The 19,942-nt window shown below is 40.4% G+C and overlaps 1 long non-coding RNA gene across 2 annotated transcripts; it reads right to left on the bottom strand.

The window, feature by feature from the left end:
• Positions 1–225: 225 nt before the first annotated feature.
• On the bottom strand, positions 226–19,117 carry LOC111539014. Of its 2 annotated transcripts, XR_002730541.1 has the most exons (4): positions 19,081–19,117; positions 6,118–6,354; positions 3,609–3,655; positions 422–496 (listed from the first exon to the last, which is right to left on the bottom strand). It is a non-coding gene; the product is annotated as an uncharacterized LOC111539014 (long non-coding RNA). The 2 variants fall into 2 exon arrangements; XR_002730542.1 differs by lacking the exon at positions 3,609–3,655 and having other exon boundaries at positions 226–496.
• Between the last annotated feature and the right edge of the window lie 825 nt (positions 19,118–19,942).

The raw sequence follows: 19,942 nt of genomic DNA, 5'->3' as shown, positions 1-19,942 counted from the left end.
TAATGAGAAAACTTATGTTACTAGACTTTTAGAGGAAATCAGCAAATCACAAGAAAACGTGCTGAACTGGAAGGTTATCTCAAAAAATAAAATTCCAAAGAAAAACTTAGGCTCATTACATAAACAATTACTCATATTTTTCTAAGCCTTTCCATTTACAAAGATTTTATTCACAGAGTCTTATGTGAGTTAGAGAGAGCTGGCACTATTATTTTTATCCTCTTTTGACAGCAGATGGAATTGAGGTGTAGGGTGGTTAAGCAAATCTGTAGAGGTCAGACAGCTAAGAAATGAGGAAGATGTGACACAAAGAGCACTCCTGCCTCTCAGTCCAGAAGGCAGCTTGAAAGAAGATGGGATCTGAAGTCAGGGCTTCCCAGACATTGGCCACAATTTCCTGCTATGTAGGACCAGCTACTTAGTCTTTTTAACATCTCTGCTCTTTCTCACCTGCTATGGTTGCTCCTTGTGCTTGGAAAAATATCTCCACTTTACTCTGTTAAAAAAAAAAAAAAAAAAAAAAAACATAAAAAATCTTATTGTAAATTTGTTTAAGTTCCTGGTACACGCCCAAAGGAATATAAATAATTCTATTATAAAGATATATGCATGTGTAAATCCATTGCAGCACTATTCACAATAGCAAAGACATGGTATGTCCCATCAATGATAGACTGGATAAAGAAACTGTGGTACATATACACCACAGAATACTATGCAGCCATAAAAAGGAATGAGATCATGTCCTTTGCAGGGAAATGGATAGAGCGGGAGGCCATTGTCCTCAGCAAACTAACACAGGAATAGAAAACCAAATACCTCATGTTCTCACTTATAAGTGGGAGCTGAATGATGAAAACAAGTGGGCACAAAGTGGGGAACAACACATAATGGGGCCTGTCAGAGGGTAGTGGGGAGGAGGGGTAGCATCAGGAAGGATAGCTAATAGATGCTGGTCTTAATACCTGGATGATGGGATGGTCTATGCACAAAATCACCATGATACACATTTACCTATGTAACAAACCTGCACATTCTGCACACATAGCCCTGAACTTAAAATTTTTAAAAATTAAAAAAAAAAAAATCTTTATCAGCTCAATATCATCACCTCCCTCAGGATATTTTCCCTGATACTCATGCCTCCCCTCAAAAGCAGGGTTATATGCCCCTCTTGTGCTCCTATAGCTGTACCCTATGTCTGCCCCAAGTTTCCATTGCACTTTTCAGAGTAACTGGATCGCTTATGTATCTCATTAGGGGTAGAGATATTATGAAGTGCAGTTGTCTATTAAGGTTGAAAGCAAACTCTAAGGATGCCTAGGTGAGTCTCCTGCAGTCATTTCTTACTAACTGTGGGATCTCAGGTAAGTTGATTGGCCCTTCTATGCTTCATTCTCATATTTGTAAAATGGGTATTTATTAGTTTCTTATGGCTCCTGTAGCAAATTACCATAAACTTGGTGGCCGGAAACATCAGAAATTCATGCTTGCACAATTCTCGAGGCCCAAAGTCTGATATCAAGGTGTTGGTAGGGCCATGCCCCCGTGAAGGCTGTAGAAGATGATCTGTGTCTTGTCTCTTCCAGCATCTGGGGACTCTGGGTGTTCCATGGCTTGTGGCTATATCACCCCAATATCTGCCTCCATGGTCCCATTGCCTCCTCCTCTGTGTGCTTCTTCCCTGTGTGTCTCCTATAAGGGCACTTGCCACCATATTTAGGGCCATCTTGGATAATCCAGGAGGACCTTGTCATCTCAGGATGCTTAATTACATCTGCAAACACCCCCTTCCCAAATAAGGCCACAGGTCCAGGGATGTGCATATGGACATATCATTTTTGGATGATCCCTATTCAACCAACTACAAAGTATTATAACCGTTTGCTTAGTTTTTATATTTGTTGGGAATGTTGAAGGAGACGACGTGCATAAAGCTCTCAGAACAGTATCTGGCAAAGAATAAAATGTTCAATACATGATAGCCATTATTATCATTCTGTTTCCTAGTGACTATCACAGAGGCTGGCACATATATATATATATATATATATATATTTCTTAATTCTTATTTTCCTGTTTTCCTAAGTTAGAGATGTTAATTAGCACACTCTAGATATATTGCTAACAGCAAGGGTTTAAATAGTTCATGCTAGCTAATCTTCACTTTAACAAAGATATTCAGTTAACCAGAATTCTCCTCCCCTATAACATATGAATCTTGGCAATGATTCCAGTTGTAGCTCTTTCTCAAGGGAAGAGTCTCCAAGTTGAGGGCATGGAGAATTTTGCTCTTTGTCAGTCCTCAAATAATGAATGACTTCATTTAAAATAAAGTTGAAGAGGTCAAGTGTATGTGATTATAGACGTGGGAAGGCTATGAAAGCAACCATCAAATAACCACCCTGTGAGATTACAGGCATGAGGATGGACCAAGGCTGGCAAAGAAATGACTTGCCCATGTCTTGAGTTGGCAACAAGGCAGGATCTCTCTTCTTCCAGATTCAGCCCAGTCTTATTCTCACCAATGCTCTGCCTCAACTTGCTGACACCATTCAGTGCAAGAACTAATACCCATGATAATATCATCTATTTGAAAAAATGGAGGATCAGAACCAATTTATGTGACTCAACAAAATCTTACTCTCATAAGCTCTCAAGACTCTATTTCAATAGATCCATGTAAAAATAATAGATAATAGCATTATAATTTGTATTTTGTATTTCACTTTTATTTGCAAACAGTACCTCAGAAAAGCAGTATAAGATACTTCAGGCTTATTTGACACACCCAAAAGTCCTCTACTTTTCTCTTCTTCTTTTCTTTTTTTTTTTTTTTTTTGTTTGTTTGTTTGTTTGTTTTTGCTTTTGTTTTTGGAGACAGGGTCTCACTCTACTGCCTGGGCTGGAGTGCAGTGGCATGATCATGGTTCACCGCAACCTCGACTTCCTGGGTTCAGGTGATCCTCCCACCTCAGCCTCCCAAGTAGATACAGGTGTGCACCACTATGCCTGGCTAATTTTTTTATTAGTTTGGTGCAAAAGTAAGTGCGTTTTTGCCATGAAAAGTATTAATAACTGCAAAAACCACACTTATTTTTGTACCAACCTAATACAATATAATTTATAATATAGATATTTTAAATAATATTTTTTGTAGGGACAGTGTTTTACCATGTTGCCCAAGGTGGTCTGGAACTCCTGAACTCAAGCTATCTGCCCACCATGACCTCCTAAAATGCTAGGATTACAGGCATGGGCCACCGTGCCCGGTCCAACTTTTCTTCATAATAGGATCACTTTTTCTTCTTCACAAACTTTCTGCTCCAATAAAGTGAAATGCTCACTAACTCCATACCTATTCCATGCCTCCTCACTGCACACTTCTGTTCAAACTTTCTTCTTTGTGTCTTGAACACCTTCTCCTCTATTTCTACCTCTCCAAACCCTATCATTCTTGAAGTCTCTGTTAAAATGTTATCTGCTCCATAAAGTCTTCCTTGTTTGCCACCGACTGGAAAGTGATACTTCCTGGCTCTGAACCCTCATTTTACATCTTTTACACCTTTATTGTGGCATTAATCATTTTCTAATTTATATTTACTTACCCTCCTTTTCTATCTGTCCCCTTATTTTATTGAAGTCACAGAGACATCTGTAAAATGAGAGTCAAACAAATAAACTGGAAAGTTCCTATGTCCACAGGACTTTCAGAGAGAGGTTAAATGTATAATCCTGATACCTTGACCACAGCTAAATGGACCAGGATGGGACCCCAGTTCAAGATCAGCCAATCGCTGGACTGACCAGCAGCTATGAGGCAGCAGAGAGGGCTCATAGTGATATGCTGGAGCTGGCTTACGCTAGCTTATGGGCTCCAACTGTTCCATTTTCAGAATTTGAGGAGCCAGGTGGCATTATGTCGGCATCTTGAAACCATCTCTCGTGGGAGTATTTGTTCCAAGGAAATTGGCAACACACAGGTGTCAGGGTTTCCCGTACCCCCACCCAGCCTCCCACAGAGAACCAGTTATTAAACATTTACCAGCACAACACTGATGATAGCAAACTGAACCTTCTCCCTGGGCAGTAGAAGTGTGAGACCTACAGAATGAGTCAGCTGTCCTTAACAGAAACAAAGGCAGAACTAACTCAGAGAGGAGGCTGAGCACAAAAGACGGAGACAGACAATGGTATGAGGCAGCAAAAGCCACAAGGCTGAGAGATAGGAATAGAAATAAGCTGAATAGTAATGGCAGGTTCAGAATAAGCAGAGTCAGGGAGTGGCAGAATTGTGATGATGACAAATTCCTGGAGTAGAAACAAACAAGTGCCTCTGCCTTGGGATGATGACTAATCCTGCCTCCTGGACACTTTGCTGGATCCCACATGACCTTTCTAATTCCTGCTCATGTGTGGGGTTGGCTCTGCAGGAATTCCTTTTTTCCTTACTTTCCTGCCTCCCAGATAAACTCTCATGACAGAGGATGTGCAGCCCAGAGAATATGACAGAGTACCACTGCAGTTCACAGCTCATAACTGCGTTCACATCTATCCTCACGTTTAATCCTCATGATAACTTTGGCAGGCACACAGGACACCAGCTCTTGTGAGCCTCAGCCAACATATGAGATGAGGAAGCTGAGGCTCAGAGAAGCTGCAAGACTTGCCCAAATATATGAGGCTAGAACAGAAAAGAAATGAGATATGATCCTAGGTCCTCTGGCATTAGGATCAGGAGCTCAGTCCACTTTTGGCATAGGTGAGCTGGGAAATCCACGTAAGATGGGAAATGCTTTAACATTTTGCCCTCTCAGATCACAGCCCATGAAGGACGGCAGGGTTACTCAACCATTGGAAGGAGCCAAGAGGCCAAGAGATAGAAAAAGTCAGAGAAAAAAGAAAATGAAAGAGATGAGGAGAAAATGTGATTTGGAAGTTTGGGTATCACATATAAATAATATAATATATAGGTATGCACACACATAAATATACATATACAGTATACATATAATATCACATTATGCATGTTATATGGCATCAAACATACCTGGTTTAAAAATCTCAGCTTCCCTACTCGTTGGCCATGAGAACTTGAACAAGCCACTTACCCTTCCTGAGACTCTATTCATAAAATGAATATTAGTTTCTCCATCTACTTTATAAGATTCTTATAAAGCCTGATGAGAAAATGTATGTAAACTACTTGACACAAAGCTGACCATAAAGTATAATTTAATATATTTGATATTTAATTACTATTATTTTTAAGAAATAATTAAAACAATAAATAGCTATAATCACTTAGTTATTAATTAGGATCATCAATCTGCATTTATCCTTAAAAAAAGTCAGGTAATGAAAGAGTTGCTGTATATAAATCAAGGGTATTTTATACATGTACACAGTCTGCTCTACCAAAAATTAAAATTATCATTGAAAACATACAGGACTCAAAATTAAATGTCTTTAAATAAAACATAAAGCAAAAACAGCTGCTGCTAGAACTTCGTCCCTAGGCAGGTTTGATTTTTGAAATGACAAAGAGACCAAATTGTGCTTCGATTCCTGCCTGAACTGAGTGAGAGAGGGGGCATGACTGCCTTGCTGACAGCCTGCTTGGGGAAAAGATGCAGATGCTTAAACAAAGGATATTGTATGCTGGACACACAGCTTTCTGGGACCCTCAGCCATCAGGGAATTCTGCAGCCACATCACAAACAGCCTTGCTGAATTTTCCTTCCATTTTCTAAACTAGCAATCACCACAAAGAAGACACCCTAATGGGTGCCATGAATGCAAAGTTATTAGGTTGATCTGGAATAACACTCCTTGCCACTGGTAGAAAAATCCCCTATATTCCTGGAGACCTTAGTAGGTGGTCTTATCACTTCCTAATAGAGCCTCTGCTAATATATTACAGAAAAAGACTAATTCCACCTGGAGGATGAGTATCTTATGCTGCAGCCTAGAAATTAGACCCAGAATATCTGTTGGGAGAGCTGTTTGAATATGACTCAAATGTAATTTTTTAATATAATTCTAAAGTTAAGTAAACAAAACAAAAGTAAACACAAAAAATAAAGCCAAGAATTAAACCAACCAAACAGCACTCACCTTAACCAATGACCACCTTTTGCATATGTGCTTCCCAGCTTCCTTTCCTTCTCATGTAAGTGTTAGCAGAATTGAAGTTACAGTATCTTCATGATTTTGCAATGCAAATTTTCAGGAACTGGTTCATTGTATGAAGGGACTGGAACAAGAAATGGTAATTTGAAGGTATCCATCTTACCCTACGCAGGTACGATGCCAGGGTGCCAGAAAGCGTCATCACTAAAGAAGTCTCACTTCCTAGAGAAAACAAAGTCAAGTTAAGGTGCTTCTCTTTGTACTCCAGGATGAGAAACAGCCCCATAGTGTTATTTATTTATTTATTTATTTATTTATTTATCTATTTATTTATTATTTTTGAGACAGAGTCTCACTCTGTGGCCCAGGCTGGAGTGCAGTGGCACGATCTTGGCTCACTGCAACCTCTGCCTCCTGCTTCAAGCAATTCTCCTGCCTCAGCCTCCCAAGTAGCTGGGATTATAGGTGTGTGCCATCATGCTTGGATAATTTTTGTATTTTTAGTAGACATGGAGTTTCACCATGTTGGCCAGGTTAGTCTCGAACTCCTGACCTCAAGTGATCTGCCCACCTCGGCCTCCCAAAGCGCCAGGTCCCCATAGTGTTTTATCTCTCCTGCCCAGTGTTCCTGCTACACAAACTGATTCCAGGTTTTTGATCACATCTCAATGTCTTCTCACTGTGCTGCCACAGCTGTGTTCACTCTGTCTAAAACTCTTTTCCCCACCATCCATTTAATCACTCTGATTCCTTTTGACCACTCAGATTTCATATTACCCACCCCTTCGCTAGCAAACCTTTGCTGAACCTGACCTGACCTGCCACCTCAGGCTCAGAAGGCCATACAGAACACTACAGCTACCACTTTCTGGCACTTACTACAGTATTTTAATTTTGGTTTTCATGTCAGTCTCTTTTCCAACGGGGAGACATGAAGTTACATCCAGAAGGGAAGGGCAAGACCAGGAAGTGTGGCTCGTGCCATCACCCATGGATTCAGGTGTGCCATGGTGTATTTGAGCAGCAAGAGCCTGAGCCTGAGAGCGAAGTGGGAGCGGTGAGACTAATGGGATAGCAGATGTGTCTATCCAGATGCTCCTTCTCCAGAGCTCTGTCTGGGCCTCCAGGCTGGGGCTGGTCCTCAAAAAGGTCACACCGGAAGAAAAGGAATCTTCAAGAAATACAGTCATGATCAAACAGCCTGAGGATCAGGGAAAGGGATGGGTCAACATCAGTTCCTACTAGCAAGCGCAATTCCAGAGAGGAGTGGGAAAGGGAGATAGATGACTGCAAACCCCAGCGGGGGTTCCCTGAAGAACTCCTAGGCCCTCAGCTGTCAAGATGGAACAGGAAGATGTGTAGCCAAGGATGACAACAGTGGTCAGCCACAGTGCTGTTAAGCATGCTCCTGCGTCCAAAGAGATACAAGAAGGAACACAAGAGATGGTCTGCAGTGCCAACGCTGTCTGGGAAAAGGAGATTAGAATTTCCCTCTGTGGGTCCCAAGGGTAGGACCTCTCTAGACCACAGAGCTCCAAAATAGCTTATCTGTGCATTCATGTGCCCTCCCCCAGAAGCAACCAGAACAAAAGCTGGTAGAAAGAAGGTGCTGGATAAATCTATGTTGGATGGAAGGATGGAAGGATAGATGGATGGATGGATGGATGGATGGATGGATGGATGGAGGGATGGATGGATAACTGCCACTATAGGATTACCTGGATATAATTGTGTCTCAAGAAATAATAATCCCAGCTACTAGGGAGGCTGAGGCAGGAACCCAGGAGGTGGAGGTTGCAAATAGTTGAGATTGCGCCAGAGCACTCCACTCTGGGTGACAGAGTGAGACTCCATCTCAAAAACAAAAACAATAAGCAATAATATAGAAACAGTATCACTTGGGCAGTCCATCACCTCTGCCAGGAGTTTGGAAGGACAGATTCAGAAGACAAGCAGAGAAGCAAGTTGTGCAGCTCCCTGAAGCCATGGCCCCATAGGAGGCAGCTGAGCAAGTCTACAGAGGGAAGCCTCACTGGCTAAGATTCTACTCTTTGGTCACATCCTGCTCCTGAACCAGGTACCAGACTGTAAACCTGACTCAAGGCAGGGTTCCAGCATCCATATGTGCAAATGAGGAATGCTTGAAATTTTAGAATTCTGAAGGACTTCAGGAGTCCTGAAGAAGTTTTCACAGTTCCCAAACTACAATACTTCAGTAGTTCAGATATCCATATAGATATTTCATATTATTATATTGTATTATAGCAATGTCATATATTATTATAATTATATGTATTATAGATTCTATAATCATTATATATAACTGCAGATTCAACCAGCTGCATATGGAAAATATTCAGAGAAAAAAAGCAATAAAAAATAACAATACAACAATAAAAGTAAAACTTTAAAAAAACAATACGACTATTTACATAGTCTGTACCTTGTACTAGATATTATAAGTAATTCAGAGATGATTTGAAGTATACCACAGGATGTTTGTAGGTTATATACAAATACTATGCCATCTTACATCAGAGACATGAGAAGTCATAGATTTTGATATTTGCAGGGGGTCCTGAAACAAATCTCCCACAGATGCCAAGGGAAAACGGGGTGTGTGTGTGTATATATATATAAAATATATGCACATTATATATATAATATATAATATGTATATATTATATGTCTATATTTTATATATGTATGTATTGTATACATAATATGTGTATATATAACTTACATATATTATATAATATAAATATATGTATATATATTATATATTATATGTGCATATATTATATGTGCATATTATATAATATATACACATATTTCATATATAATATATGTATATATTTTATATATACACACATATGCATGTATATGTATGTATCCACATACCCCACACACTTACACATTATAGTTATTTGTCACTTGATGACAGTGATGTGCTCTGAGAAATGTATCATTAGATGATTTTATCATTGCGTAAACATTAGAGTATACTTACAAAAACCTAGATGCTATAATTTACTACACACACAGGCTACATGGTACAGCCTATTCCTCCTAGGCTACACACTGTACAGCATGTGACTGTACTGAATATTGTAAGCAATTGTAACACAACGTTAAGTGTTTATGTATCCAAAAATAGAAAGAAACAGCATAAACACAATATGAAACATTTAAATATTGTACATCTGTGTAGGGCAGCTCCATTATAATCTTCTAAGATCATCATATATGCAGTTGTTGATTGAAACGTCATTATATGATACATGACTCTACCTATGTAGAGGCAAGGAGGAGAGAGACAGAAGGATTATTTTAAGAAATTGGTTCACACCACTGTGGGAGAGGGTAAGTTCAAAATCGATCAGGCAAGCAAGCAGGCTGGAGATCAGGTAAGAAATATTGCAGTCTTCAGATTGAAGACTGGAAACGTAGGCAGGATTTCTATGTTGCAGTCTCTAGGCAGAGATCCCTTCTTGTTAGGAAACCTTAGTCTTCACTCTGAAAGTCTTCGACTGATTTGACAAGGCCCATCTACATTACGGATGATAATCTACTTTACTTACTATCAATTGATTGTAAATATTAATCACATCTACAAAGTACCTTCACAGGAACATCTAGACTCATGCTTTACCAAACAACTGGTCACCATAGTCTAGCCAAGTTGACAAAAAAAAATTTCACCCTCAAAGCCACAACTCCACCAGCTGTCAGAAAGCCCCTATGATAGAGGAAACAAGAAGGCTCTTGGCTTTGAAAATGCCAAATTCTTTGGCCGCATTTCCTGACTCTGGCAAGGAGGAGACACATTCTGGGCAAGAGAATTACCAGTGTGTAAAATGCTGACAAGATGCAAACCCACCAGGAATGGCCTTCTAACTGGGTGATTCACACATGCAGGGCAGGGTTACCTGGGCAGCACCTTCTCAGTGCATTCCTGCACCACAGGCGTAGTTCCCCCTGCCCATGCACCCTGCACCTCCTTGGCAGTGGGGGAAAACCCAACCACAAATGATGAAAAGGAGCTCTTGTATCATTAGGTGGGACTCTTGCCTCACCTGCCAAACCTGGCTAGACCTGGACAAATGGATTCCATTATCAGGTTGTTGTAAATGTTTTTCCAGCCCCAAGCCATGCATCATTTCTGCTTAGTTGTATTTTGGTGTCATGGGAAAGCACTCACATACCCTCACATACCCCTTCCTTGTGTGGGCCAAGGAGAAGTGCCTGGAATAGGCAGTGGGAACCCTGGCCTGGGTGCCCATCTCTCCACAACCTGGCACTGGCTGAAGCTCTGGCGACACAGCTGATTTAACGTGTTGACTAAGTCACACCCAAGCCTGAGAAACCAAGCCATCCTTTCAATATCGTATTTTTCCTTTTTAAACAAGGAATCTGTTGTCTTCTCCAGACATGGAACATCTTTCTACTTTGGAGGTTGCTCACACCCTCATGACTGGAGTCAACTGCAGGCTCAGTGCAGGTTGTTTTATTTTTCATTCCCTCATCTAGTGAACAATGAATGCTAGAACCAACTCACAGAGTCCTTGTGACAGTTCCACAACATACTGGAGATAAAGTGCATGACATATAGTATGTGCTGAACATCTTCTTCCTTCCCCTTCCCTATCATCTATGTAACATTCTTGCTGCAATGTAATATCCCATGTATTATCCCATTGACTGATAGGACAACCCCTCGAGATAAGCACTGATGGTCCCTGGCTGGAAGAAGTGAAAACTGGGAGTGAGTTTGCCAGCCTCCTGGATTTGGGATGGATGGTAGGAGCCCCTGATTTGTTCCCAAATTCATGCATTAGCTAGCACACTTGTGTCTTTTTGTTTTGCAATACTCCACAGATTAGGTGAAACAGGGGAAATGGTTGTCAGGGAATATAATAACAACCAACCAGGAGAGGCGGGCAAGAGAGAGCTCTGAGGCTGCTGTGGGTGAGGCCTGGACACAAAACAGGGCCACAGAAGAGGTCAGAGATACAAAGTTCTGGGCCAGGATTGGAGTGGGTGGTGCAGAGCAGCTGAGGAGAGGAGTGAGGACCTGAGCCAATGGACAGAGGGGAGAAAGAAAAGGCCACCTTACCGAGGAGGAACTAATTATAAGTTCCTCTTATATATAAACATGTCATCAGCTGAGAGAGGAAAGTGGATGGGAGAGGAACTGTGTCAGGAGAAAGGCAGCTCCTTCACCCTGGACACTGTGTCTAAGCCACCATCTTTTGCCTGGAATATTGCAACAGCCTTTCAATGGTCTGCCTGCTTTCAACCTTGACCCAACCTTGGCCTCCACGGAGCAGCCAGAGAGACTGTAAAGACATGAGGCAGCTGCTCCTCTGCACAAAACCCTGTAGTGGCTCTACCCTGAGAGAACCCAAAGTCCTCATAGAGCCCTTGCAATGCTCTCTGGGGTCCTTATGATCTGCCCTTCCCGTGTACTCACTCTACTCCAGCCAAACCAGTCACTGGACTGGCCACACACACACAGGCACATGCCCGCTGTCTGAGGGCCTCTGCCCTGGCCACTCCTCCACCAGAAATGCTCTTTCCTCAAACATCCACGGGGTGAACACCATTGCCTCCTTCAACCCTGATCATATCCAGGATTCTCAATGAAGTCAGCACATTGGATTTCCTACTGCGAATTTCCCCTGCTCTGCAGTCTCAATTTCCCTTACCTGCTCTTCTTTCTCCTTTTCATCCATACATATTTTTTAAATTTTTGTTTACTTTTTATCATCTGTATTTCATTACTAGAATGTAAAAGCCTCACAAAGGCAGGAATTTTTATCTGCTTTGTTCAAGATCTGAGAATGGTCCCTGGCCAAGAGTGGGTGCTCCATAAACGTGTGATTAAGAATGAATGAATGAATGAACCAATGAAAAAAAATAGCCTTGGAACCAGATAGATCCTGGTTGTTCTTGCTTTTGTTTTATGTAATTTCAACTTTATTTTGGATTCGGGGGGGGTATATCTGTGCAGGTTTGTTACCTGTGTATATTGAGTGATGCTGAGCTTTGGAGTACTGAGATTAGTACCCAGTAGGCAGCTTTTAAGTCCTTGTGCCCTCCCTCTCTCCTTTCAGTCTCTAGTGGTCCCAGTGTCTATTATTGCCACTTTATTCTCATTTGTACCCAATGTTTAGCTCCCACTTATAAGTGAGAATATGTAGTGTTTGGTTTTCTGTTTCTATGTTCATTCACTTAGGGTAATGGCTTCCAGCTGCCTCCATGTTACTACACAGACATTATTTTTTTCTTTTTGTGTTGGGTAGTATTCCATGCTGTAGATATACCACATTTTCTTTATCCAATCCACTGCTGAGGGGCACCTAGGTTGATTCATGTCTTTGTATTGTGAAAAGGGTGCTGGTGAACATACAAGTGCATGTGTCCTTTTGTAGACCCTGGTTAAAATCCCTACTCTCCACTACCTTTGTGTTTCTCCACTTGGGGAGGTATATTAAACTTTCCTCAGTGGTAGAATTGCTACCTGCAGTTTTCTGACACTCAGCATGTGTTGTGTTAAAGATTCTACCTTAAGAGGGGCCAGGCGCAGTGGCTCACGCCTATAATCCCACCAGCACTTCGGGAGGCCAAGACGGGTGGATCACGAGGTCAGGAGATCAAGACCATCCTGGTTAACACGGTGAAACCTCGTCTCTACTAAAAACACACAAAAAATTAGCCAGGTGTGGTGGCGGCGCCTGTAGTTCCAGCTACTTGGGAGGCTGAGGCAGGAGAATGGTGTGAACCTGGGAGGTGGAGCTTGCAGTGAGCCGAGATCAAGCCACTGCACTCCAGGCTGGGCGACAGAGCGAGACTCCATCTCAAAAAAAAAAAGAAAGAAAGAAAGAAAAAAAAGATTCCACCTTAAGGTAGAGGCTGGAGGTGAAATAGCATTAGAAGGAGTTATCAGGGATTTGTCTTCAGATTTAACATTGACGACAAGTTTGCTGCTACAGAACTGCTCTTTTGTAAGTAGCAAATTGTTATTTTCCTTGTATTTGTGCTAATATCTGGCCCTGGAAAATCTCTGATAAAAGGCAGGAAAAGGAGCCCCTGATACTTGTTTCCAAGGGGAAGGATTCCCCAGGAAACCCTCACTCTCCTTATACTATCCAGCCGGAGTCACCTCTTTGGACTGTCGCTAGAATCCTGCAGAGCAAAGAAAGCAAAAGGGTTTAAAATGGGGGGACATGGAGAGAGGCTTAAGCAGCCTGGGAGGAATTCTGCAGAAAGAAAGTGACTGTTGTCTTTCCTTCTGAAGCTCGTTTTTGTTGCCCAGTCTGGCTGGAAGCAGCAGGGCCTGAACTTCAGCCAAGGGACAAAGGGCTTTTTTGGCTAAGAGAAGTACAATTGTGGTCATGATGGGCCAAAACAGGAGGGAAGCATTTTATGGGGTAACAGGGCCTCCCAAATGTCAGAATTGGTGCCTGCAGGATGTAATTTAATTCTGTAAGCACTTAGTAAGCACCTGCTTTGTTCCAGGCATACTCACATGATTAAGAGACAATCCCAGGGCCCAGAGAATTCCCAAATTAGTAGAGGAGTCTTTCATTCCATTTATTCATTTATTTATTTAATATCTTACTACTTTGGCCATATAATTCAGTAATTAAGAACAAAGCCTTGAAATAAGAGAGTCAGGTTTATTCATTCATTCAGGAAAGATTTATTCAGTGCCCACTTAGGGCCCAAAACTGCTCACCACCTTAAAGAGAAAAAGGCAGACAAAATATAGATCCCTACCCTCAAGGACATTGACTGGTTGGGGCTTGTGAGGGGAGACAGACAATGAACAATAAGCATAACAAATAAATTGCACAGTATGTTAGAAGCTGGCCAGTACTAAGGGAAAAAGAAAACACAGCCAGCGGCCCAGGAATTTCGAATGCCGTGTTCAATAAGGCTGTCAAGGTGAACCTTACTGAGAGGCCCACAGGTGAGCAGAGACCAGGAGCAGTGAGAGAGTTGGGCGGGCCTGTGGACATGGAGTAGGGGAGGGAAAGCAAGGCGGAGACAGGGACAGCTAGATACAAGGCCCGAAAGAGAGGCCATGCCTGTTCTGTCCAGGGCCAGCGAGGAAGCCCAGGAGGTAGGCAAAGAGTGGGAGGGGAGAGTAGTAAGAGAGTTAAGGTTACGGGCAGAGTATGCAGGGCCATAAGGGCCATGGTAGGATTTCTGCCTTTATTGAGTGACATGAACAGCCCTGGCAGGGGTTTGGAAGACAAGTGTCAGGATCTATCTCGTGTTTTAACAGAATCACTCTTGTGACTATGGTGGGAATAGACCTTAAGTGTATAAAGCTGGAGGCAGGGAGACCTACTAGATGGCCGTTGCAGCAATCCTGGGGAGAGGTGACAGCAGTTCAGACCAAAATAGTAATAGTGGAGGTGATGAGAAGTGGCTGAATCCTGAATATATTTTGAAAGCTGAAACAAGTTTCTATGAATTGACTCTAGGGACTCCAAGAGAAAAGGACGAGTTGATGATATATTATAAGGTTAGCGGCCTGAGCCTATCAGGACTATTAAAGAGGTCCATTAAAGTGTGATCTTGGACAAGTCTGTAAACTTCCATGTTCTTCTTTGTAAAACAGAGAATAATGATATCAACATTATAGGGTTGTCATGAATATTAAAAGAGATAATACATGCAAATCATTTGGCTTGTGAAGAGGGCACATAATAAAGGTAGATAACCAACTGATTAATCTTACAGCACGTTCAAGGCACCAGAACAACAGTTTGAGGGATTTTGACAAAGATGGAACAAGAATGAGGTGGAATAGGGGTGACTGAAATGCATGAGGAGACTGCAGTTTTATTCTCCTGACTACTCCTAACCACTTTATTACCTTTAGTAAGTCTCTTAGCCTCACTCTACCGCAATTTCTCAATATATAAAACAAGAGGGAAGTTGATCAACATCAAAGATCTGCAAACAAATCCACCTTGTGTTTTTGCGAATAAAGTTTTATTACAACGCAGTCATGCTTATTTTTCTATGTATTGTCCATGACAGCTCTCCTGCTACAACAGCATCGTTAAATAGTTATGACAGAGACTGTACAGCCTCCAAAGGTTTAAATTACATCTGGCCAAGTACAGAAAAAGTTTGCAGGCTCTGGTCTAGAGTGCTGTTTCTCACATGGCTATTAGATATAAACATGACATGGCTAGGCACAGATGTGCCCACAGACAGAAAGTGTGAAATCTTTTCTTCAGATGAAGTCTTAGCCAGAAGCCTAATAAATAACAGAAAGTGTGACTCTGACCTGGCTGATGCGTAGAAGGGGTAGGAGAGATATGAACGATGTCGATTCTATCTCGGGCTCTGACCATTCTCACACCCTGGGTCAACCCTGAGGCACCTTCTCTTCATCCTTGGGATGAAACACAGTTTGAAAGACAGGAATCTCAGATCATCTCTAGGGTCTATTCCAGGTCTCTACTTATCAAGGAGACCATGCCAAATAAACTATATAGATTGGATAACACTTATGTTAAAAGCCTTAAAACTGGTTTTTCAGTTTTGAGAAATGAACTGAGAAGTTCATTTTATACTGGATAAGGTCAAAATTCACTTCTTGTTGTGGCAGACATTGTCAACTTCGCGAGCTAGAGAGGGGTAGCATTTCCACATTCCCAGCTTCTCCCTAATGAGCAATTAGGATATTAAGTGTCTGCCTATTACTTTGTCTTAATATAATGGAACCCCTGAAAATTTTCAACTTCAATCGATTTTGACTTTTCTAATAAACTTCTATCAGGAAGAATCTTCCCTACTCTAACTTCTTCTATTTTCCTTCAGACTTGGATACCTGTGTGTTATAGATTGAATGTCGTGTCCCCTCAAAATTCATATATCGAAGCCCTAATTCCCAATGTGATGGTATTTGGAGATGGACCCTTTGGGAAGTAATTAGAGTTAGATGATTTCATGAGGGTGGGGTCCTTATGATGGGTTTAGTGTCCTTATTAGAAGAATCAGCAGAGAGCTCGCTCCCTTTTCCTCTTTCTCTTTGCCATGTGAGGACACAGCGAAGATGGCTCTCTGCACCCCTGGAAGGGAGACTTTGCCAAATAGGCCGTCACCCTGATTATGGACTTCTAGCCTCCAGAACGGTGAGAAAATAAATTTCTGCTATGTAAGGCACCCAGTCTATGGTATTTTGTTACTAAGACACCGTACCTCCAGTTCAACCAGCTTACCAATTAGTCTCTCACCTCCCCATTCAAATAATCCTTGCAAATCCACATCTCACAAGAAATGTTGCTGATTTAACTAATGCTCTCTCTTTAATGCTAGTCTAAAACTGACAACCACCTGTTAGTCAACACCAACAGGCTCTCCCACACAAATATTCTGTTACTAACGTCCAAAATAAATTAACCACCCCCCATTTCCTCCTCCATACTCATCTTCCCTTCCTCACTTCTATTAATGTCACCATCATTCTCCCAGTCACCTAAATTAACACACTTAAGATTCTATTTTATACCCCTGACCCTCTGCCCCACAAATGCCATCAACAGTATTTATTTTCTCTCCATTATACATTTTGCATTCATCTCATCTACTTCACTTCTACCACCATTTTCTGCCTCAAATCTTGGTCACCTCTCCCTTTATTATATTGGTCTTCTAATTCAGGTCCCTGGTTTCAATTACTGTCTCTTCAAGTCCTCTTTCACTAGACTTCCAGATACATCATTTTAACTGCAAATCCGATGATATCACTCCTCTATTCTCTATTGCTGGTATAATAAAGTCAGACACTTGTTTCTCATTTTAACCTAAATTTGAATTCTATCTACCTTCTTATTTTTAATTCACACTATTCTCCTTTACATATTTGACATGCAAATTTGAAGGAGATTGTCACTCTCTACTAAACCTTGCCCTTCTTTCCCTCTGGATTCTTCCTATATTACCTCCTTGAGCTTTGCTGCATGTCCAAATCTTCCAAAGCCCAATCAAGCTCTTTTACTTGATGGTGTCTCCTCTGGTCCCCTCTCCCTATCTTTCAAATACTCTCAACATTTTAACATTTACTTAAATATATATATATAATATATATACACTTATGTATGTGTGTATATATAAAATAAATATATATACACATGTATACACACATATATATACATACATATATACATACACATACCATTCCTATGACAAAAAGATTCATTATAGGTAATAAATGATGGGTATTCTAAATATTATTATCATCTTCATCTATGCATGTTTGATATAAAGTGTCTCCTAATACCAGAGCATGGTAGAGATGGCTTACTCTTCACCCAAAATTTCTGCTCTTTCTTCTACAGAATAGAGCTATCTCTGGGAAGGCATTGCTCAGCCAAGGACTACACTTCCCTTGCCTTTTTGCATCAGTGAGGGACCATTTGACTGGTCTTGCAGTGGAATATGAATACAAGTGATGTATGTCCGGGTGATGGTGATTAAGATGTGGATGTTGCTTTTCTACTCTCTTGTTTCTTTTCTACTGGCTGGAGGCAGAGAACTCTGGGATCTTAGGAAATTGCGGAACCCCAAGATGGGAAGAGTCTGGGTCTCTGAATCACTATTTGAAGGGAAGTTGTCTACATGAAGCAGAAACACCCCTATTAGATTCTCGGCTGAGAAGGAAATAACTTTTCTTGTATTAAGCCACCAAAATACGGGAGTTTATTTGTTAGAGAAGCTAGTATTATCTTAATGAACAGAATATGCTAAACGCTGAAGGTACCAGGGATAAACAACAGGCAGGTAAAATTTAGAACACAGTAAAAATCTAGCCATTATGAAGATGTAGTTAAAATATTGAGAGTATTTGAAGGACAGGGAGAGGGGACCAGAGGAGACACCGTCAAGTAAAAGGGCTTGACTGGGCCTTGGAAGATTTGGACATGCAGCAGAGCTCAAAGAGGTAGTACAGGAAGAAGCCAGAGCAAAATAAGAGCAAGGTTTCAGTAGAGTGACTATCTCCTTCAAATTTGCATGTCAAGTATATAAAGGGGAATAGTGACAATTAAAGATAAGAAGATAGATAGAATTCAAATTTAGGTTGAAATGAGAAAAAAGAGTCTGGCTTTATTATACTATCAATGGAGAATAGAGGAGCGATATCATCAGATTTGCAGTTCAAGAAAATTTATCTGGAAGTCTTATGAAAGAGGACTTGAGGAGAGAGTAATTGAAACAAAGGACATGAATTAGAATACTAATATAATAAACGGAGAGGTGACCAAGATTTGAGCTAGAAAATGGGGATAGAAATGAAGTAGATGAGATGAATGCAAAATATATAATGGTGATAGAAAAATAAATACTGTTGGAAAAATATAATTTAAATTAAATATTATATACTATAATATTTAATATATATTAAATATTTTCAACACAAAGATATATATTAAAATATATAAAATACATATCACATATTATATATTAACAACATAATACATAATTTATATAATATAAATATATTGTAGATAATATAATAATATATATTATTTCAAACACAAATAATTTAATGATAATTGTAACTTAAAGATAATGCTAATTATTTTTGAGATGAGGAAGCTTTGTTTCATAATGTTAAGAAATGACAATTATAAAAGTGCCAGGTACAGTGGCACACATCTGTAGTCCCAACTACTTGTGAGGCTGAGGCAAGAGGGTCACTTGAGCCCAGAAGTTTGAGGCTATAATGCTCTATGATCATGCCTGTGAACAGCCACTGTACTCCAGCTTGGGCAACATAGTGAGTCCCTGTCTCTAAAAATATTAATAATAATAATAAAAGCAGTACTCATTGAGCATTGATTATGAAATGGACTAAGGACTTCACATACAAGGTTACTCAAGTTTACAAGTTGTTGAATGAGGTTTTAAACCCAGACCTACCTGTCTCTAAAGACCATGTTTTATCCATTACTAGTTTAGGCTTTCCTTCATGTTATAGAGCTAAAATATACATAAAAATAGAAGTTAATATTTAAGGAGTCCTTCCTATTTGCCAGCCTCAAGTTTATACTTTACATGTATTATGAAATTTAATCTACAACACACACACATACACACACGTATATACATACATAGGTATGTATACTATGTGTATATATACAAATATGTGAATATATACATATATCCACATATCTGTGTGTACATATATTTACATATACACAGTTTACCCTCGAACAATGTGGGGGCTGGGGATGCTGACCCCCACCCACAGTCGTAAGTCCCAATATGATTTTTTAACTCCCCACAGACTTAACTACTAATAGCCTACAGTTGACTGGAAGCCTTATTGAAAACATAAACAGTCAATTAACAAGTAATATTACAAGAAACATGTAATATTTCGCATGTTACATGTATTATATACCATATTTTTACAACATAGGAAGCTAGAGAAAAGAAACTATTATTTAGAAAAGTATAAGAAAGAGAAAATATATGTACTATTCCTTGAGTGTAAATGGATCATCATAACGGCCTTCGTCCTCATTATTTTCATGTTGCGCAGGCTGAGGAGGAGGACAACAAAGACAAAGGGCTGGTCTTACTGTCTCAGGGGTGGCAGAGGTGGAAGCAAACTCATATATAAGTGGACTCACACAGTTCAAACCCATGTTGTTCAAGGATCAACTGTATGTATAATAGAATCATAATCTATAGTTTATATATGTATGTATATATGTATATACTATATAGTACCATTATCATATTCTTTATACATATGAGGAAACTCAAGACCAGAGAG

Source organism: Piliocolobus tephrosceles, chromosome 3 (assembly GCF_002776525.5).
Source record: "Piliocolobus tephrosceles isolate RC106 chromosome 3, ASM277652v3, whole genome shotgun sequence".
Classification (NCBI taxonomy): domain Eukaryota; kingdom Metazoa; phylum Chordata; class Mammalia; order Primates; family Cercopithecidae; genus Piliocolobus; species Piliocolobus tephrosceles.
The sequence above is the reverse complement of the archived record's forward strand: the minus strand, read 5'-3'. Positions and strand labels throughout refer to the sequence as shown.